Below are 24,478 nucleotides of genomic sequence, written 5' to 3' on the forward strand. Positions count from 1 at the left end.
AACGGGAGCTACATCAAGGAGCAGAATTAAAAAGCGCTTTGAACCTGGGAATTTTTCTCCCAATTTAAAAATACTTCCTTGATGAGGTTTATAAATTCGGAGGAAGATTCCCCTTGCTTTCTTAAACATTTCATAGAATATTGTCTATGCACTTTTGAATAAATGTTTGGCGATCACATTCGTCATTAAAGCAGATCATGGGGATTTGTCAATGATATACAGAAATTTTGCTAGCAGGAAAAGGAGATGATTATCCCTTTGTATAAGGCAACAGTCAGGCCACGCCTTGAGTACTGCGTACAGGTCTGGAGGCCTCATTTTAGAAAGGATGTAGATTTGCTTGAGCGTGTACAGAGAAGGGCAACAAGATTGGTGAGGGGAATGAAGGGGGTTCTCTTACCAAGAGAGGCTTACGTTCTGCAAATTGCGGCGACTGGAGACTAGGCACCTGCGAGGTGATCTGATAAGGCGCCTTGAATGGGTTGAGCACGCTGAATTCTGATTGGGATTCTTCCGCTTGCTTAGATTACGAACCTAAGGTGGCATAAATTCAAATTGAGGAGAGGAAAGACAGTTGTAGAATAGACGTTAGAAAATTTGCTTTTAGCCAGCGGGTGGTTAATTGCTGGAACAAACTTCCATCTGTCGTAGAAGTTGATAGCTTAAATAAATTCAAGGAGGAACTGGACAAACTTTTAGAGGGAATGGTTGTGTAAATGTTTTTCTTTTCTTTTTTTTTTTTTTTGGCTGATGCTACATAAGCTCATAGGCTTGCTTTCTTGCATCACATGCCTCTATTACTATTATTCTAAACTATGTCGAATATGATTGCCAAGTTTAACACTCGAAAATAAATCTTAAAAATAACCTTTCTTTGGCTAATACAGCAGGCCCAGTCAATTCAAAAATCTTTTGGAATTCTCAATGTTTTTGAATTGTTTTTGATTGTAAGCATTTGTTTCTCACTTTCTTTTCACTACGTGACTCTCGGTACCACCAAACAATAAACACTGAAGTCATTAACTGCTCACTTTCTTTTCAGTGTAAGTAATTTTGTTTACACTAGAAACTGTCTACGCTAGAAATCCTTGTAGAACTTTAGTGTTGATCGTGACGAAATGATGCAAGGAAAAAATTTTTCTCTCCAGTATTTTTGCCACAAAAATTAACGAAATTTAGCAATATTACTGCCAAATTTTGTTAAGTGTTAAGCTGGTGACGTAATTTTGAGTTGAGTGCCATTCGATTTTTTTTTTGTTTGATAAAGACAAGAAGCAGCTAAACATTGCGAACTTTCTAACGTTATTAGATATTTTAACATTATAACGGATACAAGCATGGACAATACTGTATGTTATTATGGAATATGTAATTGCAGCAGTCTTGTTATTCGGTAATTAAACCCAACTCCTTCCCTTCCATCATAAGCAAACATGCAAATTAACAATGAACACAAAACGAACACAAAACTACTAGAGTCGAGGTGATATCTCTCTAGCGGAAATTTGTGGCATGTACTCAACAAAAAAGCAATTGAGCGCGAAATAGATATTTTTTCTTATACTTTCGAAGGTCGGCTGAACAGCTACTTACGTGAGAAGGGAAAGACATAGGTAGCTTATTTTTTATTTATTTGGCTGGTGCCTAGGGAATTCCTTGCATCATATGGCTAATACTAATACAAAAATACGTACTCGTTTTAGTTGAATATATTCATAGTTACCGATATACTGTACATAAAACAGATCAGTGTATTTCGTGTTTCTGAACTCAGACCTTGTGAGGGGTGGATCATGCAGAAACATCTTCAATATAATTATGCATCCACTAGTTGTCTTTGGAAAAGTTCTGTTGCGCCAGCCAGAGATTCTTCATTTATGCTGCTCACAGCTCTTAAAATATTTCGTGCTTCAATTTTTATTATTTTTTTGCCCGGCCATGTTTCTCCAATTATAACAGAATCAATGAGGTATATCAATTGTTAAAACCTTGCTCTAGATTATTTTGATCCTTTGTATATTGTCCTCTCTGCTGGACAGTCGATTATCAAAAATGAAAAATTAACATAGTATTTACGTATTAGTAAAGTTAAAAAAAAAAACAGAGTAAGGCGCAACTCTTGTATATTTCTTCGACGATAGACCCTGTACAACAGAAGAGCTTTCTTTATTCATATAAGTACGGATGCTCCAATTCAAGTCACGTTATTTACGTTATTTGTTTTTGATGAAGAGCATCTCTCCCTTCTTACGTAACACATCATAACATTTCGGCTAACCCCCCCCCACTCACTACCCTCCTTTTCGTGAATAACTCGTAGTTTATTAGTTAACCCACAAATTCGGTTCACAGCTCTGGGAGGAAGGAAGGAAGGAGTAGGAGGTCATACGTCGCCGGGGGAAGAGGGAGGCAAGGAACGTTACAGCAGCAACGTTCGTTCACTCTTGGAGACGTGCTAACTCGAACTAACAAATATAAACACTGTTGTTACACGGCAAATGGCGTTCTTCATTTGACAGCTGCACCCAAATGATAAGTAAATCATCACAAAATGTTTAACTAACCGTGTTTTTCTCCATCCTTCCATGAATAATGCTATCTTGCGATGGAATTCTTGGCAGTCCAAAATCCTCTGACATTAATAAAACTCTCTTCTTCTTTTCATCATCGCCTTTCCTGACATGAAATTCAAACGTAGCCATTTTGTAAACACTGGCCACATTCCAAAATCCCTTTCTGTCTATCTACAAAGTCGTCTACTTTCATTATGTTCCCTTTTAAACCGCATTTTTTAAAACCTTTGCTAATTATTTTTTCAGTTTCTCACACACGTGTGAAGACTAGGAATCTGCGAATAGGGGAGAATTTTCCATGAAGGACTATTGTATTTTGGCATGTCAATTAAAACACTTAGTAAAATAAATATTTTGAAAAAAAAAAAAAAAAAATCTTTTAGTGTACCATTTATTGACACCCTGATTTCTTCATTAAATCTAGCATTCTGATTAAAATCAAGATAATGTGATTTCCCTCCCCATTTCCCCCACCAGTCATTGTTTGATAAAATTTTGTTTCTAACGCTTCGAGTAATTTTGAAAACTGAAGGTTTTTCGATGTCAGGAGCCTTTAGTAGTGCTGCAGAATTTCCTCCTAGGAATGAGATTACGAAGTACATTGCCTTGAGCAAGATCCCTGTGGTTTTTAATATGTGTAGCATTGAACTGTTTTTCAAGATTACCAATATTATGCGATCTGCTAGGAAAATAAGCACTAACCAGATCATTTTCACATTACATGTATGCCTGAAAGCTTTGTCCCCATAAATCAATAGTATATATGAATAAATGTGAAGGAAGGTCATTGTCTTCACTTTCATCAGTTGGACTAAGTAGTTTATAGGAAGTGAAATGTTGTTTCCACCCTACCTCCTTATCTGCTAATATTTCCGGTAGCTGCAATACAACTCACTTTTGGTCTTGCAGGAACAGTTAAGACGTGTGCATTCCGATGAAACGTGAGAGTGTTATTGCAAATGGAGCATAAATTTTAAAAATGCTAATTTTACACAATTAATCATTTGGTGCAATAATATAGGACTTCAGGGGTATTTCAATTTCAGTAGTTGAAATCAAAACAAAATTCCTTCGCTTTGGATCATGGAGAAACTTTCCGCCCTCGCTAGAAACCCAACGCCAAATACCTCGAGCTAAACCGTGGGCTTAGTTCACCTTCAAGACAAATAACCGTTATCCACGGTTCTGCCCAAATTGCTAATAATTTCTCGACCATACATTAAAAATCTGAGACTCCGTCAGGACAGGTGTTTCAAAACTTATCATCTGGTGGGCGTTCTCTATTAGAGACCGTATGCCAAATTATGTGTAGAATATATTTTGCAAATACAGTACATCAAAATACAAAATACATTATTCAGTTCGACAGAATAGTTTTCATATAACTTCTCCAGGACTGGATCTCTTTTGTGTTATGTGTCCTATGTGTTACCCCCAAAATGATGAAGGCCGGATGTTTCCTCCCTTGATGTTTCCTAATATTGGATTAAGGATGTTAAATTATAAATGGTAGATCACTCGATGTGTCGTAGTAGGATTTTAGGAGAATCAGCGATTAAGCCCATATTGCTCTGTGTAATTGTCTGTACATTGCTTGTGTTCTATGGTCGATTTTCAGTTTTGCTGGACGAAAAACTCGAGTTTCCGGGAATAAAAACCATGCTACCCTCGCCTGCAACCAACTAACTCAGCCACGTTGTGAAAAAGGTCTATAAAAATTCCTCACGTCATCGACGGGCTTTGACTAAGCCCCCCCCCCCCTCGGCGAGGGGAGGACGGCGATCCTGTCCGGTGTTGATGCTATCCGTGCATTAGTGTCGGTTGGTTAACTTTTCGGAATATAATAACTCCCCCAATTGTATTACAAAAAAATAATGAGCTACGCTATATTTAATTCAACAAAATATTGCATTAAAAGTGGCCGTATAAAATACGGTTGAAGAACAACCCATAATGTTTCAACCGATTAATTGCACTTTGGAAAAATATGAATGCAGAAATCTCTGCAAAAATTCTTGAATAAGGATTCGTGAAAATTTCTTGCATGTTGTGATGTTAATTTTTTTCGGAATTTTTCAGAAATGTAACAATCAGATCTAAGCCATTCATTTCAACGCCCGACAGTGAGTTTCAGAAATTAGTGGGTTGACTCAACTGTTCTACAAAATTATGGCTGCCATGAGGTTGCCGTCGTTCTGCAACAAAATAATTATGTTAACTGTTTTATGAGAATTAAAACCCAAACAATAATCTATTTAGTTTGAGTGTGTGCTAAAGCAGCAACAACCCAAAGTTTTATAATATACTCGTACGTCAAAGTTTTCAAAATTGAACGTTAATTTCTATTGACACTAAAAAAATGCAGTATTTTTTTTTTTCTAGTGGCCAATAGTTGAAATGGAAAATTTTACGAAAACGAATGGCATTCGGGTGCGCTCCGATACACCCGAGTCCTCAGTTGGTCATCCCTTTTCCTAAACAAAGCTAAACGCACATTGCTTTTAGCTTTGTTTAGGAAACGAAGTTTTATTTGACTGTCAGTACTGTTGTTGACTTTTAAGCAGAGGCGGATTTAACGGCAGGCGCACCGGGCGCGCGCCCTGGGCCCCGGCTTCTGAAGGGCCCACGCAAAACCTCTGGGGCGCCTCCGTAGCCAGGTGGGCAGGAGCAGCAGTGCGTAGCACACGCTTCTTGATTAGACCGGGGTTCGAGCCCGTGACCACCAAATACGGAGGATGCGGAAAGGTCAGGGAATGACCACCGCATATCCCCGGAGCAATATGGCCCTAGTTGCTAATGCTCCTAAAAACCAAATAACAAACAACAACAAACAAACGCAAAACCTCAACTTTATACGCAAAACTCCAACAAATTAGTTGAACTAATATGTTCAACTATTAGTTCAAAACTTTGTGATTATTATTATGCTATTATTAATTATATTATACATATATTATATTCAAATTTTATTGTAAATAAAACATTAATAGTACATAATATTTTTATTTATTTAAAAAAATGGTTAACATGTATTTTTATTTTCCCTGTCTCTCTCTTTTTTTTAAGGGGCCCAATATTTTCTCCTGCGCCCAGGGCCTCAACCGACCTTAATCCGCTACTGCTTTTAAGCGCCCGGATGCAAACAAGAAAATGCCACTCCTTGCCACTGCACGAAAATATCTCATTAGTTACTGTATTCATTTTGCTGCACTCCACTATATGAAAAGATTCCATTGATACTACACTGGTGTGCAGAACTTAAGGATCAACACTATTTCTAAAGGTTACAACCACAAAATCTTTACTTAAGGTATCTTTACTGATGAGAGTAGATTCACTCTCAGGAGCGATTCTGGACGTCAGCTAATCTGGCGAGAGGTTGGCACACGGTATCACCCCGCAAACATCACTGAGAGGGATCGATATGGCGGTCGAGGTGTTCTCGTCTGGGGAGGCGTTATCTTGGATGGACGTACACAACTTTAGATACTGGAAGGCGGTACTGTAACCGGTGCACGCTACTGTACTGAGGTAATTCTTCCCCATGTGCGTCTGTTCCGAGGTGCCATTGGCCCCGAGTTCGTGTTTATGGATGATAACGCCACACCCCATCGCACTGCAGCTGTTGATATGCTTTTGGAAAGTGAGGACATTGTTCGTATGGATTGGCCTGCCCGTTCCCCATCGATCTAAATCCCATCGAACACATATGGGACGCTCTGGGGAGACGCCTAGCGGCACGTCCACGCCCACCTGAAAATGTTCACCAGCTGAAGATGGCGCTGATAGAGGAATGGACGATGTTACCGCAAGAACTTATCAACATTGTTCTAAATATGGACAGGCGGTGCAAAGCCTGCATCGACATTAGGGTGGCCATATCTCCTACTGAGGAGAACCTCTTCCCTTTGTTCCATCTTTGGCAGTGATGCATCTGTATCATGGCAGCCAGTGCTATGTTGCCATTTTTGAATAAAGTCCCTCTGTACTGTTTTGTTTCTGTTCGGTGTTGTTTCCTTCATCATTTCTGTACCTCACGAGGCTCCTTTGGTATGCTTTTCCCATATCCAGGCCACTCCTATGAGAAGCTACAGGTGAAAACCTGACTGGTCCTTAAATTTTCACACCAGTGTACTAAATTTTCACCGGTTCTTCCACAACCGGTGAAAGCACTTTGCAAATTTGCATCTTCAGCAAGGCCTTAGTCGATTGGTTAAGCGTGAGGGTACGTAGTAGACGCGTTTGACTTCACCGTAGTTCAAGCTCGCTTGACCACTAAAGACGGCGCTGTTCTTGAATTGCATATATATTATAACCTCCCTTGACCCTATGTGCATTCTAGAGAATGAACAGAAAATGTATATATTTTAAGGCCACTTTATTTGCCAGTGATGATGTATTACGAAAACTCAACTCTAGATTTCTAATTTCTTTCACATGATAAATGTGAAGGACATAATCTGTGAATGTTGATTTTAATTACCCTATTTTGAATTTCAAGGAATTAAGTGACCCTAAAGAATAAAGTGCATTATGCACTTTATTCTTTCTATCTTTCTTTATTTACTTTTTAATGAGAAACCTGGATGGCATAAATTTCAAACTTTTTACCTTACACGTTCTTTTACTGAGGGCTATATTTAAATAGCGTAATTACACGGTCATAACCAGTACAGTACAGTATTCTGTTGAAGATTGAATGAACGATATGCTGTTCATGTGTTCGTATATATGTATATAATGTATATGCCTTGTCTTCTGTTAGCAAAACTTATTTCGTCAGGGTGTTTTGAGTTCGTTTTGATGGAAGATTCCCCTCAAGCATTTTGGCGGTTAACTTTGATATTAAAAAAATGGTTTCCTTTTATGCTCTTTCATGTATCATCCATCTTAATTTACTGCTACTAATTCCACTCAGGGTTCTTTGTGCGAATGTGTCCCTCTCCCCCCCCCCACTTTTTTTTTTTTTTTTTTATCTCATATGCTCGCATTTAGCGTTTATCGTTCACCCTGTAGTCGCTGTTATGCGAGACAAGGCAATTTCCTAAAGTAGACATTAACATTTGTGCCATTAATAAAACGGAAAGTTCGCGAGTTCTCTGACATAAATAGCATATGTACTTAACGATGACAGTCTTCTAGGTCCGAATGGAAGATATGTGTATCTCGTGTCGCAGAGAGGAGAAGGAAAATGGGAGGGAAAAGGAGGACGGATTAACTGCCATTACAATTACCAAAAATAATGCGTTATTATCTGCCTCAGAATATATTTTTGTTCATTTAATCAGCGTTTCTGCAAAGTATTATAAACTAAATTTGTGTGCTTCCTAATATTTTTAAATTACAATGCTCATTTCACAAATAATTCCAATAAAATTGAGCTAAATGACAGTTGAGCGCTGTCAGGTAGACATGTTGGCAAATTAGGCAGAGTAATGGCGTATAACAATTGAATGGCAGCATCAGCATGCGCTTATTTGACACACGCCAAACTCGGGCTATCTGATGTTGTAGAGCATCTGACACTGGTGGCACTTGAAAGCAGTTGTCACAGACGCCACGAGAAAGACGCTTTTGTAGCTGCTGATGGTTGGCAGAGACTGAGAAGTCTGTTTTAAGAGAAAGGAACAGCGGAGATACGAAAAGGTAGTTGAACCGGTGCCGAGTTAAAAAAAAAATAAATAATAATAATAATAAAAATAAATAAATTCTAATGGATTGTTCATGAGGGACAAGCATCGCGGTTACACTGTATTTTGGGCAATGTAAAGCTCATACATACAGCGAAAATTCTTTCTGTGGTTTTTATTATGCTTTTGGATTTAGTTTGAAAATGATAAGACTAAGACAGCATTTTCGTAAATTGATGCCATTCAGTGATTCTCTAAGAGGGTTTTCATCAAGTAAGCTGGAAGATGATGCACTGTCGTTGCAATGGTTGAAGAGTTTATAAATTCTTTAAAGTCCTTAAATATGTTTAAAGTACTGCCATCTAGCCGTATTTTATCTATCCGCTTAGTAAGTTTGTTTGTTCTTAGCCATTTCCTGTTCGATGGAGAGAAAGACGTACTGTAAAGATAATTGTCACCCGTCTCTGGATTTGTCCATTTCTTTCCTGATTAAAAAATAAATAAAATAAAAAGAACTGAATTAGATTAGAGGAGAGAAATAAAGTTGCAGTACTGTATATAAATAATATCCTTTCGAATTTCATTGTAAACTATCTGTCACAGTCGTCTTAAGAACGTCAACTGTAACCACCATGAAACCCAATGCTATAGGATTTCAGGGAAGGTCAAATAAAATTTGTACGCTTGACTTTGATTTCGATATTGCGAATCTTACTGCTCTCACTAAAGATCGAGGCCGAGATCTGAAATCCTTAAGGCTCGAGCTTATGTTCAACTTCAAAACGAATGTCGTTATCCAAAGAGAGATAATTCCACTGCAGTTGCTAATATCTTTCTAAATCGTATAGCATTAGCAGAGAAAGGCGAATACGTTCTACATTTAAAAATCTTAGACGCACTGCCTAGGCTTTCGAAGCTTATTGGTTTCTCATCACCTGGTGGGTGGTATTTATTAACAAACATATGCTGAACTGTGAATAATGTATTTTGTCTGAGAGAACAGCCAAGTCGTGTATGGAGGTAAAACTTCCATTTATAAACATAACCATTATACGTAACATTAAACCCTCGAACAAGGCCGCGTTTACCCTACGGAACGGTACTGTACTACCGTATAAGATTGCGGAAGGAATCCTATAGTATTGTTCTGCACAGAGTAAACGTAGCCCGGTTCTAGGGATTAAAGATACTCTTAATTGCTACACATAATATCCTGAGTGGCCACTTTATTCTGTACATATACCTTTGATTTTTGATATTTATTAGTTAAAGCGGTCCCAGTCAACCAATGGCAACCCCGCTGTCAGTTACACATAATTTAGCAGTACTCTTATATACTCCCTCTCCTGTTTGCCCAAGTACAGGGAGGAAAAAAAACCTGCCATGACCAAAAAAGATTGATATGAACAAACTGAAAATAATCAAATTATATAAAAAAACAAATAAACATATAATTAAATTTCAGACATAGTCCAAACTTAATTGGAAAGAGCTACATCTGTACATGTACCTTATCGAGTATGTCCCCCCCCCCCTTTAGTCCTCAAAACAGTCTGGAAAGCGCGCCACAAAGATGCTGGTCCAAGTTAACTCAATTGCTTATCACAGTTGTTTCAAATTGGATAGTTACAGATCTCTATTCTGAAGAGCTCGTTCCACCTCATCTCACAGGTAATCATTTAAGATCTAGTGACTGGGAAAAGCACAGATTATCTCAGAAGGCTAAGTCGCTCTCATTTTCCTGGAAATGAGAGTGGTAATGTGGCATGCCACATTAGCCTGTTGGAGGAACCTATTTTCAGGTGGACGTCCGGTGGGCAGGAAGGGATGCGCCTGATCGGAAACAGTTTCTTGATAACATGTAGCATCCATTGAATCAATTTTGATACATCCGAAAGTGGTCCAATCGTAAGTGAAAAACTCAAGCGAGATTGCACTTTCTGAGATACCCATGTCCACTTGATTTATATACGCACACGCGATGTTTAATTAAAGGAGCGTTCCATTTCATGAAGTGGGTAGAGGTATACCTAATAAATTGACACCTTAATGTAATTTTGCTGTGTAAAAACATACAAAACTTTCAGTTAAAAAATTTAACTGGAAGTGTAATGTAATTTTACACAATTTTGGAAGTGTAAAATTACATTAATGCTGTACAATAATTACACCAATGTATTTAGAAAAAAATACATTATATAGCATAGGTTCGATAATATCACCCTCCGGCTGATAAGAAGCCGGCAAGCTTCGAAACGGCTGCCCTGGCGATATCTCAGGTTTTTTTAAAGGTATAGTTGACTCTTTTTTTCAGGTGATGCAGTACTAATCACAAAGATATTAAAAACTTGGGAAGAACCGTGGATTTGTCTTTAAATTGAACATAGTCTTCAGTCTTCAGTTTTCAGTGGGGGCAGAAAGATCTCTCCGTAATCGAAACTGAACGCAGTCAAGTGTACGAATTCGATCACGGTTTCGATTTTCTTTGGTTTCATTAGTAATGGGTAGGTTACTGAAGCTTTCAGTAATCTACCCATTTTTAATTGATATCTCTTCAATCATCGATCATGTTAAGCATGTAGTAAAATTATGAGTCAGGATGGTGACACACAAACTGTAATCTGGAAAACCAAATTCCAACCCTCTCTGATCGCCCGCATGCTATTCTCTTCCGTTGTTTGAAAAACGTCCGTTCTTGGCTATTCCGAAAAGTGGCTGCTAATGACATGTGAGAAACTTCCCTCACTGAGGAGCGGCAGGAGGCTAAAGAGAAACAGAGTGGCGTACTAGACGTCGCCAGTCGCAAAAACATTTCAGAACACGACGCATTCGAAATAGCACTGAGAGCGATTGGTTACTCAGAATTACATCCGATTTTCGTGCGTGAAGGCAGGCGTTTAACCACGAATGTGTAAGGCCATCACTTTTGTCTCTGGCGGCATGTGCTTCACAACGAACTTACGAGACATTTGTGTTTTGATAATTATATCAGAGCCATCAGTAAGTACGGCAGCTGATAAAAACCAAACAACTTTCTTTACAAATGTCGCCAGGATTGTCCACGAAGTTAATAGTCCTGTTTTAAAGGGTAAACATGCATAAGGCAGGCGTGTTCGGTCAGCTGCCATGTGGAAATCTTAAGTGTTATGCATCCCCAAGTTTAAAACTAGCCTGTGACATGTTATAGTTTCGCATCAAATTGTGAAAGTATTTTGAAAGTATAACAATACTATTATAACCATATAATAATAAACAGAAGCTGAACTAGGAATTATGGCGCTTATGGCCAGATAGCAGAAATGCGCCTTTGTTTTTATAAATGTAAATTAAATTATACACCGATGAGCCAAATAACAGCTACCTATAACAGCTACAAGGTGGTGTGTAATAGAGCCACAGAAAAGGTTCGACAGGCAAAGGCAGTTTATGAGAAATCACTAGCAAACAGAGCAAAGAGGGGGGATAAAGAATTCTTCACATATATAAATGCCAAGAAGAGCAGGACAAACCAGATCGGACCTTTATGTAAGGGAAAGGGGATAGTAATAAATACACCAGCTGCCGTTGCAGATGAACTCAACAGTTATTTTGCATCGATATTTACAAATGAAAAGCCTTTTGTGGCAATGGGAAATTGTGGGAGCGAAGTTAAAAAATATGTAATTAATGATATTGAAATTTCGCAAGATTATTTAATGAAAAAACTTTCAAGCCTACAGACTAGTAAGGCTCCTGGAGTTGATGGAATATACCCTATAATCTTGAGAGAGGCGGCAAGCGAGTGCATTGAACCACTGAGGCTGGTTATGCGAGCATCACTAGACTCTGGGGAGATTCCTTTGGATTGGAAAAGTGCAAATGTATCTCCCATACATAAGGGTGGCTCTAAAAGTGAAGTTGGAAATTATCGACCTGTCAGTCTGACTTCAGTAGTAGGGAAAATCATGGAGGCATTGATCAAGGGTGGAATTCAGGATCATTTGGATAGAATTGAAATTCTCAAGGATACTCAGCATGGTTTTGTAAAGGGAAAATCATGTTTAACAAATCTGGTTCGCTATTTCGAAAGGGTCACTCACGAGCTGGATTTAGGGAATAATTTCGACATTGTTTATTTAGATTTCAGCAAAGCTTTTGACTCAGTCCCACATGAGCGGTTGCTTTATAAGCTGGAACAGGTTGGAATCACTGGGAAAATCCTTAGATGGATAGAAGGATGGCTTCAGGGCAGGAGGCAGAGGGTTGTGATAAATGGCTATTCCTCAGATTGGGTTGATGTAAGAAGTGGGGTTCCCCAAGGATCAGTATTAGGACCACTGTTGTTTTTAATTTTCATAAACGACATTGATGAAGGGATAGAGGGCGTGATGTCTAAATTTGCAGATGATGTTAAAATTGGTAGAGTAGTTAATGATCACTGTCAAGCTGAGCTTCTTCAGAGAGACCTAGATAGACTTCAAGAATGGTCAGAAAAATGGCAGCTGTGCTTTAATCCAACAAAGTGTAAGGTATTACACCTGGGAAACAGTAATCCCAAAATAACTTATTCACTTGGTGGAGTTCAACTAAACCCAGTACTGGAGGAAAGGGACTTGGGTGTTACGATACGGTCAGACATGAAATTCTCTGAGCATTGTAAACAGGTTGCAAGGAAGGCCCATGGTGTCCTATCGATGATCTATCGAACTTTTGCAAGTAGAGATAGGGACGTGATAATCCCATTATATAAGGCCTATGTTAGACCACACTTGGAATACTGTGTTCAAGTATGGAGACCGCATCTAAAGAAAGACATCGAGCTTCTTGAAAGGGTGCAAAGAAGGGTAACTCGCCTGGTGAGATCGGCAAAAGGGCGTCCTTATGAAGAAAGACTTCGAATATGTGGGTTGCAGAGTTTGGAAACTAGACACCTTAGAGGAGATTTGATTGAGGTGTTTAAGGCTCTGAGAGGCATCAGTAAAATGAATGAGGACAAAATTTTCAAGATTATAAATGATGCTAGAACTACGGGACATAAATTAAAGTTACGCGGGGAAATGTTTAGATTGGACTGCAGGAAGTTTTATTTTAGCCAGCGAGTTATAAATTACTGGAATAAGTTGCCTTCATGGGTGGTAGAGGCCGACAGTTTGGGGAAATTCAAAGGTCATCTGGATAGTACTTTCGGGTAAATGAAGCGCATAGGATGATAGGATTAATTTCCTTTTTATTTAATTTTTAATTTCATTTTATTATTTTTATTTATTTATTAATTATTATTATTTATTTATTTAATTTTTGTTTTTATCATTGTTTTGTTCGGATTTTTTTTTTTTTTTTTTTTTTTTGGCTGGTGCAGCATAAGCCATAGGCTTTCTTGCACCATACGGCCGTTACTAATACTAATACTAATACTAATTATGACCACCTACTTAATATGATGGTCTTCCACGTGCAGCCAAAATAGCTCGTACCTTGCGAGGCATGGACGCTACAAGATTTCTAAATGTGTCTTGTGGTATCTGGTACCAACACGTAACCAGCAGATCCTTTAACTCCTGTAAGGTTCGTGTGGTTAAGACGCCGCAGATCGGAGTTCCAACACTAACTACCGATGCTCGATGGAATTGATGTCTGGGGAATTTGGATGCCAGGGCAATACCCGGAAGTCTTCCACATTTTCCGCGAACCAGCGTTGAACAATTCGGGCGGTGTGGCATGGCGCATTGTCCTGTTGAAAGACGCCACTGCCAGAGGGGAAGACCGTTGCCATGAAAGGGTGTACCTGGTCAGCAATGATGTTTAGGTGTGTGTGTGTGTGTGTGTGTGTGTGTGTGTGTGTGTGTGTGTGTGTGTGTGTGTGTGAGTTGGCTGAGCGGAGCCCGAAGTTTCTTCCATTATCTGCTTCATTCCTTCTTGTAATATTTTTTTATTATTTTTTAGGGTTTCCCGTAATTAAATACATTAACCGGTATTTGTGTCTGTAAATTGCGTATGTTCTGTGGTCGATTTGCCTGTTTTGCTGGACGAAAAAACCACAGTTACTGGGGAGAAAAACCTTGCTATCTACGCCTGAGACCGACTTACTCAGCCACGGAGTGAAAAAAGCCCATTAAAGTTCCTCGTCATCGACGGGATTCGAACCCAGGCCTTTTCTTCTTGTAATATGGCAGCTCTCTTCCGGCTATTGTTCTGTTGTGGGTAGTGGCCAGATTGGCAACCTAGCAGATGGGAGGCAGAGACACCGAGAGTCGCCGCCTCAACCCCCCCTCCAACCCTGCCACGTGAAGGCGTGCCGGGTTCTACTATCGTCATGCTGAGCACTCCTAAAGAACTTTAGGAGTGCTCAGCATGACGCTCTCCTTCCTCTACCTTGAGCACTCTTAAAGAACTTTAGGAGTGCTCAAGGTAGAGGAAGGAGGAGGGGGATAGAAATGGGGCAGGTCTAAGGGAAGATCGGCCCTAGTTAGAAGGAATAAGTGTTAAGCAAGTAGAAAGATTCCTCCCACTCAGGATGGTGGGGGAGTAGAGGAAAAGGTGAGATCTGGTGTTGTCGTCGTTTAATTATTGTCATCATTTTGTGCACTCCTAGAGAACTTTAGGAGGGCTCAAGGTAGAGGAAAGAGAAGGAGGGGGATAGAAAAAAGGGGGCAGGTCTAACGGAAGATCTGCCCTAGATAGAAAAGTGTTAAGCCAGTAGAAAGATTCCCCCACTCAGGACAGTGGGGAAGTAGGGGAAAGGTGTTTTGATATTGTCCTCGCTTAATTATTGTGTATGAGTTGACGATTGTCAGGTCCAGTTCGGGTATCCCCTCTTCTAATAGTCTCTCTCCTTTTGAAGGCCTTGGTGGCAAATGTGTTAAAGGCCTTGAAGTTACTTTCTGTTGCAATCAGGTTTTCTTTATTCATTGGCGATATGGCATCCACCAAGGAGGAGAGCTCCCGTCTGCGGTCTTGATAGTAATAACATTCATTGAGGATGTGGTCAGCTGTTTCTATTTCACCGCAATGGCAGTGCGGTGCTTGAGCCAGTCCTAGTTGGTGCAGTTTGGCATTTATGCTACCATGTCCCGTCATAAGGAATGTTGCGTGTAGGCCTAGTGCCATCCAATAGCTTTACTTTCTTGGTCAATTCTCTTGCTTCCGGGATGTAGCGCCTAGTCATATCCCCCACTTCAGCCGTGGACCAGATTTCTTGCCATCTCTCCTTCAGTTTATTTTTTATCCTTGTTAGTTCCTCTTTCTTTTCTGCTTATAGGTTGATGGTGATGCCATCCAAGGTGCTGGGTATATTCTTTCTTAGCCTATATTTAAGATACCGATATTGCATTTCCAGATGGGCTGGCATCTTCCCAAGCAGTGCCTGTAGGGCCATAGTAGAATTTGTCCGGCAAACTCTAGACATGGTTAGTAGAGCTAACCGTTGCGCTTGATTCAGCTGCTTAATCCGAGCCACCTTGTTCGCTCTATAACACCAAGCCCCGGCACCATAGGAGAGAGTTGTGAGAAAAATGCAGTTGTAATAGAGCCTAAGTGTGTGAGCTTTAATAGTTTTATAGCAAACAAGAAAGTTTTGGTTTTTTACTTTATATATTTGACGTGAGGGAGGAAGCTGAGCGTCTCATCTACTATTATTTCCAAGTATCTGTTTGTTTGGGTATTTGTATTTGATCCTTCGATCCATATATTTAATTGCTGGCGATCGCTCCCTATCAAGCTTTCCTTTGTTGAGCATTTGTGCTGTCTTCTTTGTCGACACCTTTAGTTTGTTGTTTTCTGTACACGTAGCGAGTTCCTTGAGAATTAAGTTTGTTCTGTTCTCAATTTCTCTCCTAGAGTTACCAGCAGTGAGTATGGTGAGATTATCTGTGTAGGCAATGAAGGTAGATGATTGAAAGGTTTTCCCCAGGTAGGTGATAGACGTCAGAGTGCCTGGCATATGGATGACTGGACCCAGGGTATTCCAGCAGAACATCACCCAAAGCATGACACCGCCGCCACCAGCTTGTTTTCGTCCCACGGTGCATTCAGGTGCTATTTCCCCAGGTAAACGACGCACACGTACCCGGCCGTCCACATGGTGCAACAGGAAACGTGATTCATCGGACCAGAGGACCTTCTTCCAATCACTCAAGGTCCAGTTTTTATGCTTGCATGCCCACTGTAGGCGCTGTCACCAGTGAACTGTGGTTAGCATGGGCACTCGGAGCGGCCTGCGGCTACGCAGCTCCATTTTCAGCAGGGTTCGATGTACTGTGTTGTGACACATTACTCCCGTCACCAGCATTATAATTACCGGCGAGTTGCGCCACAGTCGTCCTTCTCTTACCACGTACCATCCGGGAGAGCCTTTGCTCACCTCGAGCATCGATGAGCCGTGGTCGTCCAACACCATGCCGGCGGTTCATGGGTTTCCCCTCCTTGGACCACTTTCGGTAGGTACTGACCACGGCTGACAATGAGCATCCCTCCAGCCGTGCCGTTTCGGATATGCTCTGACCCGGTCGTCTGGCCATTACAATTTGGCCATTGTCAAACTCGCTTAAGTCCGCTGCCTTTCCCATCTGAAGAACAAGAGCGCTGATTAACGGAGCTCAGTATCAGGTGTTTTTTATATCGTGTCCCGACCCGCGCATGCGCCGTGGTTAACCTGCAGTTGCTTGGATTTGCATAACGACTCGTTGGTCATAATGTTTTGGCTCATCGGTGCAATTATAATATAAAAATTATTATTAAATTATTACCCATAAATTAATAATAACGATTGTTATTTTAAAAATACATTATAGGTTCAGTTATTCCAAGTTTTTTTAACTCTATTTGCCCTCTCCATACCTTGGTTTTGCCTCTGATAAGAAAGTTATTAGTCTTATGCAATAATTGTTGGATTTTCGTATTTAATTATTAAACGTAAAAGAAACAAAAAAAAAAAAAAACCTAAAAAATATACTGTAAATATAAACGTTGAACACAAAAATTAAATTTATTTTGAAAAATGCGTAATTAGTGGTAAGAAACTTGTTCTCGCCAAAGAACAAAATTCGAACTCGGGATTCGCATTCAGGCCTTTTCTACCCTTGTGTTCGAAGTTTGAACACCTGGTGGAAAACGTCTAAATTTCAATCAATGATGCGAGGAATGCTATACAAAGTATACTATACTCGTAGTCCACTGGAATTTTGTTATTAAAAAGTCGGAAATAAAACTTCGCGAATCTTTACAAGTGTACAGTGGATCCCAGATTGCTAATCGATGTTTGTTTTTGCGCCGAAGCAAAAAACAAGAGCTATCTAGTATGAGCCGTTGGTTTTATTGTGGTCATCATTTCTTCCACTTTGCTGCATGAGAAAGACCCTTTTTCTTCTCATTTCTTCTACTTTTCTGGATGAGAAAGACCCTTTTTCTTCTCATTTCTTCTACTTTGCTGAATGAGAAAGACCCTTTATCTTATCATTACTTCTATATTTCGGTGGATGAGAAAGGCTTTTTTCCCACCGTGCCCGACTAACTCGGCCACGGTATGAAAAATCCATAAAAATTCAGGGAACAGGTCTGAGATATTTTTAGATGTTTTTGAATCTGTGCACGAACCACTTGTGATCTGCGAGTAGTTAAGAGCTGGTCTGCGCGCTCATCAAAATGGTAAACTGGTTTTAATTAATTGATTTTATTTTATGTTTATGAGAAGCTAATTTTATTTATATTTATGTAACAATTTTTGGACAGTGTCGCTTTGCATTCGTAATAATAATAATGCTTCCATAATAATAAATTAAAATAATTTCTGTTATTTTATTAAAATTAAAAGATGTGAAGGATATTGATTGTGCGCATAAATTTTATTCTTGAAGGGCGACTTGTAGTATCGGAATGGTTAGGAACTACTGCTTCATGGAGACGAATTGGAGCACTTGCTCCTTAAAACCTCTATGCACTGAGAACTGCTCTCGTACAAAGACTGGCGCCTCCGTAGCCAGGTGGGAAGGAGCAGCAGTGCGTAGCACACGCTTCTGGATTAGACCGGGGTTGAAGCCATTCACCACCGAATAAGGAGGATGCGGAAAGGTCAAGGAATGACCACCGCATATAAAAATAATAAATTTTCTGTTTATACTCCGGGACGACCAAACGGTCATAGAGGAGTTAACAAGATAGACAGAATACAAGGAACAGCACCGTATTCAGTAGTCACGGGCTTGAACCCCGGTCATTCAAGGCACGTGTACTTATGCACCCGCGCGGCCCGGAGCAATATGGCCTTAGTTGCTAATGCTCAAAAAAAAAACAACATCGTACAAAGAGAAGGATTTATTAGCACAAGGTCTATCATAAGCTCTGTAAAGGGCATGAGCTCGCCTATTACGAGTGATCATCATCATCATCATCAGCCATTTTCAATCCACTGCAGGATGAAGGCTTCTCCAGCAACTTTCCAGTTCCTTCTGTTTTAAGCACTGGACATCCACTTACTACCCACAAACTCATGAATTTCATCTATCCATCTCCGCCTTTGTCTTCCAGGTTTTCTTCTAGCTCTTCTTGGATACCATTCTGTTATTTTCTTAGTCCATCTGTCATCATGTCTTCGAGCTATGTGTCCTGCCCAAGACCATTTTAGTTCTTTAGTTTTGATAAGAATGTCCTTTACTTGAGTTTGTTGCCTAATCCATGTGTTTCTCTTCTTATCTAACAGTCTGATTCCCAATATGATTCGTTCCATTCTTCGCTGTGTAGTTCTCAGCTTCTCTTCCATTCTTTTGGTGAGTGCCCAAGTTTCACTTCCATAAGTCATGGTGGGGAGTATACATTGGTTCATTATTTTACGTTTCAGACAAACTGGGATATTGCTCTTCAGTATGTGACTATATTTCCTGAATGCTATCCATCCAAAATTTATTCTTCTCTTGACTTCCAGCCATTTATCATTATTACAGCTAATAACTTGTCCCAGATAAGTATATAACTCCACCTTTTCAATTACTGCTCCTTCAATCATTATTTCCCTTTCTGTGGCATACTTGTTCATCATTACTTTTGTTTAGCCATATTCATCTTTAGTCCAAAATCCTTACTAGCTGTGCATAACTGATTAAGATTTTCCTCTAATTCTTTGGGATCGTGGCTTATGACCACAATGTCATCTGCAAATCGTAAATGGTTTAGGTACTCTCCGTTCACATTGACTCCTTTCTGCGACCAGTCTAATCTTCTGAAAGCTTCCTCAAGGGCAGCAGTAAACAGCTTCGGAGATATTGTGTCTCCTTGTCGAACTCCTTTCTCAATTTTAAATTTCCTATTGTCTTTGTCTAGTCTAATAAAGGAGGTAGCACTCTCGTATATTTTCTTCAAAATCATAATATATGGGGTATCAATGCCTTGTCTTTCCAGTGCCCGAAACATTGCCTTATGCTGTATGGAGTCAAATGCCTTTTCATAATCCACAAATGCCAGGCATAATGGTGTTTTATATTCATTTGCTTTCTGCATTAGCTGTGATATTACATGAAGGTGATCCATAGTTGAGAATCCTCTCCTAAAGCCAGCTTGCTCTTTCGGTTGATTCTCATCAAGTATTCTTTCTAATCTGTTAATAATGACCCTTGTGAACAACTTGTAGATGTGGGATAACAAGCTAATTGGTCTATAATTTCCAATTTCTGATTTATCTCCTTTCTTATGCAGCAAAACTATGATTGCATTATTCCACTGCTTATGCGTCACACCTTTTCTAATGCACTTTGTGAAGAGCCTTGCCAGTTTTTGTGTTATGTCTCTTCCTCCCAATTTTAACAACTCAACGAGTGATCATATTCAGTATTAAACATCTAAATATGCAGGACTGCACCAGCAGTTGTGAATAGTTATGATTTAGATTCATGAGAACAGTAGAATATTTTTTTTTCCAGACTAAATCTAACTGAGTCTTATTGTAATACACTTCCACAAAAGATTTGAGGTAATTCCATCAAGTACATATTTTCCTTGTTTAGATTTTATGGTTGTAACCAATAAAAACATTTTGATACAAGTTTATGTATACCTTATGTGGAATAACGTAATATTGGTATTTTTAAATATATATCTTAAAATGAACTGTAATCATCGGTATGGTTACAGACGCAGAACAATCTATAGGAAGTTCTGTGGTAGTTACGGTATTTCCTTATTAATTTTGCCCTGAACATAATTTATAGTGCGTTGTTTATACCGGGGCTTATTTGGTTTTGTTTTTTTGTTTTTTTTCAATCTTTTTTGACCGCGGAATTGTAATGTCTTTAAAACAGTAATACACGCGGGCAAATTAAATAAAATAATATCAAATGAAAATATTCACGGAACAGGAATTTTTTTTTATTGATGAATTCTGAGGAACATGTATAAAACACGAGAAAGCAATATAGAAAAGTCGAATATTATTAAAAACGGATATTTTAAAAAGGTCAATGTGGAAAGTGACATGCTTGTTTAAAACTTGGGGTACGCATAACATTTGGAGACTGCCCTTATGGTAGCGGGCCGCACAATGTAAGGGAGTGGCCCGCGGGTTGAGCACCTCTCACTATGTCATTGTCATACTGTCTGTGACTTAGGGTGCAAGCATAGCCGTACAAAACCTGCTTATCTCGTAATGTAAAAAATACTAACTTAACAATTTTTCTGCAGGATTAAAGGTTAAAATTAAAGATTAAAAGAGGAACAAGGAACCACAAGGTTGAAAAAAAAAAAAAAACAACAACAAACAAATCAAAAACGAAAACCAGGTTACATACATCATAATATAGCCCACATATATGTAATATGAGATCGCTAAACATAAGATTATTACCTTCAATTCTACGTCTGATTAAATAATAGACGACCAATTGATAAATGACTGCAAACGCACCTTCAAGACAGATGGGTGTCACTTCAACTGGGAGTAGATTTACTTAGATAGCGCACTAGAGGCAAAATCCAATCATGAAATCAGAACTAGGGTTATATAACGTAAACATAGCTGCGTTCTTCAACTCAACAGTTTCTCCATAAGCAAAGGTCTGCTTATGCGTCTCTTGAACTCGGGTAGGCAAACTGGATCTTAGAACATGGCAGAATAGTGTTTCCGGCAGAGTTCCGCTCACACTCAGAAAGTTTTCAGTTTAATGTGTTATCACACCGCTTATATAATAACGCACGCCGAATTGCTTGCGTTCTTTATGGAACTACAATTGTGCTTCGTCTTATTTACACCTTATTTACGTCTTATTTATGAATTAATTCTCAGATTCATCCAGGAGTTTTCTCGCGAAACGTTACAAAGTGATTCTTCCAGAAGTTTTCCAAATCTTCCACTCCAATCTTCCAAAAGCGAAAAAGTAGGCCCTATCTATGACTGACATTTCAAAACCGTAGGTTTGTTGATTCCTCATTCCCGTAGTAATCCAACATTTCACTGATTGCTATAAATTTTATTCGCGGAATTTTAATAACAAAAAAAAATTGTGCCGATGCCCTTCGTCCTCTCATTTTATTGCGCCTAACGCATGCGGAAGAAGTTTTGTTCGAATTTCCCCATTGCTTTTTATTTCTTTAGTAGGACCTCACCGGAGGTTGAACGATTCCAGATTTATGTGAGTCTGTCATTCCGGGTTGTTTCCATGAGAATTTGTAAACTTCATGATGAAAACAGCAAAAGTTATTTTTCATTTGTGCGCATCGCCCTTAAAAATTAGCTGATGAACGCTTTTTTTTTTTTTTTTTTTTATATATTCATCAAATGTTTTCTTAAATGGTTTATCATAAATATTAAGATCCTGACAAAAGTCTCCAAGACGTGGCAGAAAAGCTATTTTTTATATTAACAAATAAGGACAACATTTTCTTTAACCGATTGTCATTTCAGTGTGATTAAAAATCAGCCGTCTACTGGTATCAGACACATTTCTTTATTTCCATTGGCATCTTATGTAAAGTTTCTTTTTCGTGGATTTTTCTGATGCTTAGCTAATCAATTCATTTTGGAAGCGCAATTACAGTTCATTCTGGAAGAGCAGTATGTGATTAACTGTTACCTGCACCACGTCACTGGAAATGTTAACGATATGTCTTGTGATGCTTTCCTTCAAATTAGCTAGAGATTGTATATCTCCATGTTACATTTTGTCTTTGCGATATCCTTACAGCAGAAGTCACAAAGATTTAGTTCCGGAGATCGAGGTGGCCAAACGTTCCCAAAGTGACAAGAAATGCATGATCATCATCAAATGTGCTACAAAGAAGCGTAGTTACTGGCCGAGATCAATGTGGGGGAGTGGCTCCATCCTGTCTAAAAACAGTTGTTTTTTCCAAACATAATCTCCTAAGAGCAGAAATCACACGCTGACGGACACGATCGCAGTAACGCTTCGCTGTCTGGACCATGAGCTCGAATCTACTCGAAGTAAAATGGTCCAATTACGAATTTCGCTGTAAACCCACACCTAACAGTAAATGTAAAAAAGAAAGAAAAAAAAAAACCATGCTACCCTCGCCTAAGACGGACTAACTCAGCCACGTTTCGAATATGGCCCATAAAATTCCTCACTACATCGCCATGATTAGAAATCAGAACTTTTCCACCCGGTGTGGGGAGGCCGGCAATTCTACCAACTGTGCTACCCACAAGGGAATTAACGGTTCGACAGGTGGTATTTTTTACAGTTTGTGAAACCAATGCACATATACACCGATGAGCCAAAACATTATGACCACCTACCTAATACACTGGTGTGCAAAACTTAAGGACCAACACTATTTCTAAAGATTACAACCAAAAAATCAAACGAAACAACGTGTGGCGATTTGCATGACTGTGGCCGTTCAGTAGAAAGCTCACATGCAAAAATTTGAATCGTGTTGAGAGGGCTCACATAAACAGATAAAATAAGCAGTTCAGCAGTTGATGATGTTTAGGTAAGGTATATTTAGGGATTTCCTCCATCTCCGCGTAGTTATAAAATATCCATACACTTGGATACACGTATCCAAGTGTATGGATATTTTATGTGTAGTATCGTGTACCGTTGTGCGTCTTGTCGTTTAGCCGCTGGGCTCCTGCTGAGGCGCAACGTTGCCCCACCTCCGCCCCGTGGAGGCAGATCAGGAACCCAGTAGTTTTAGTTTCACTCTGGCAGATCCTGCCACCTAATTTTTTGAGATTTCAGTGGCTAGGACCCATAAAAAAAATAAATAAAAATATATTCTTATATTGTATTATACACACACGCACATATATACACACAACGTGCATACATATCAGCGTAAATTGTGAGGGGTTGATGTCGCTTGAGTTGATAGGCTGAAACGTGGCGAAGATATTTTGGATGTGTTTAAATTTAGGTGTGCGGGGGCTTCGCTAGCGTGAAGATAGAGACGGGAAGCTGAAGACTGCAGGGGGGAAAAACAGAAGTATGGGGCCAATAGGGAAGACAGCCTCAAGTTTCAGTGGGGCATGCCCATGCCCCACCAGAGTAGAAATGAGGGTAGGGAACGAGAGAATACGATTCTCTCGTCCCCCCCCCCCCCGGGAAGTAGGATTTAAAGGTGAGGAGGCCGGGGTGCCCTTTTCAGGATGCCGTAAGGCTTTGGCATCTAGGCTGCAGTTTGTTCTCTCTATTCCTATCCACTTAATTCAGGTTGGGACGCTCATGGGGCGACCCCTATCCTTCCTCTCCCTTTCTTTTCTTTTTTTCCGTTCATTCTCTTTTCTTCCACAGTTTTCTTTTACAGGAGTTGTCTCTGTCTTATGCGATTTGTTTATGATACTGTATTATCAGTCTCGATGTATGGCAATTAACACCTTTCTCCTTGTGAAGAGGTCCTGTGTGTACTGGGAAAGCGCTCGGTTCTCCTCTTCCGTGTTAATAATGTGATGTTCAAGTCCTTTGGGGAGGTAATGGATTTTAGTGATGAGAGTGCATCTGAGATCTTCGTATTGTGGGCAGTCGTAAAGCAGGTGGTTCCAGTTTTCGACCTCCCCGCACGTGCAATTTGGGTCATAGGTGAGTCCGACACTGAACAGTTTCTGGTTGAAGGGTCCATGTCCTGTGAGTAACGAGGTCAGGTGCAAGCCCATTTGCTTTGGATATATTTTGTTCAGTTCTGGAAAGAACTTACGGGTGATCTCGCCTTTTGTCGTCTCTGTACATCTTTGCTGCCACTCCTGAAGGCGGTAGGTTTGTAGTCGGGCTCTTTCCGTTTTTTGACTGCTTGCTGGGTTCATTGTGAAATCCTGATGATTTCACATATACTGCGACGTATCATCCGGGAGAGCTTTCG

General features: G+C 39.6%; 1 protein-coding gene across 1 annotated transcript in view; it reads right to left on the bottom strand.

The window, feature by feature from the left end:
- Positions 1 to 24,478, bottom strand: part of LOC150081646 (protein NDNF-like) — a 61,507-nt gene that overhangs the window by 13,536 nt on the left and 23,493 nt on the right. The window lies entirely within an intron of this gene.

Source organism: Mastigoproctus giganteus, chromosome 8 (genome assembly GCF_048544385.1).
Source record: "Mastigoproctus giganteus isolate SK-2022 chromosome 8, ASM4854438v1, whole genome shotgun sequence".
NCBI classification, from domain to species: Eukaryota; Metazoa; Arthropoda; class Arachnida; order Uropygi; family Thelyphonidae; genus Mastigoproctus; species Mastigoproctus giganteus.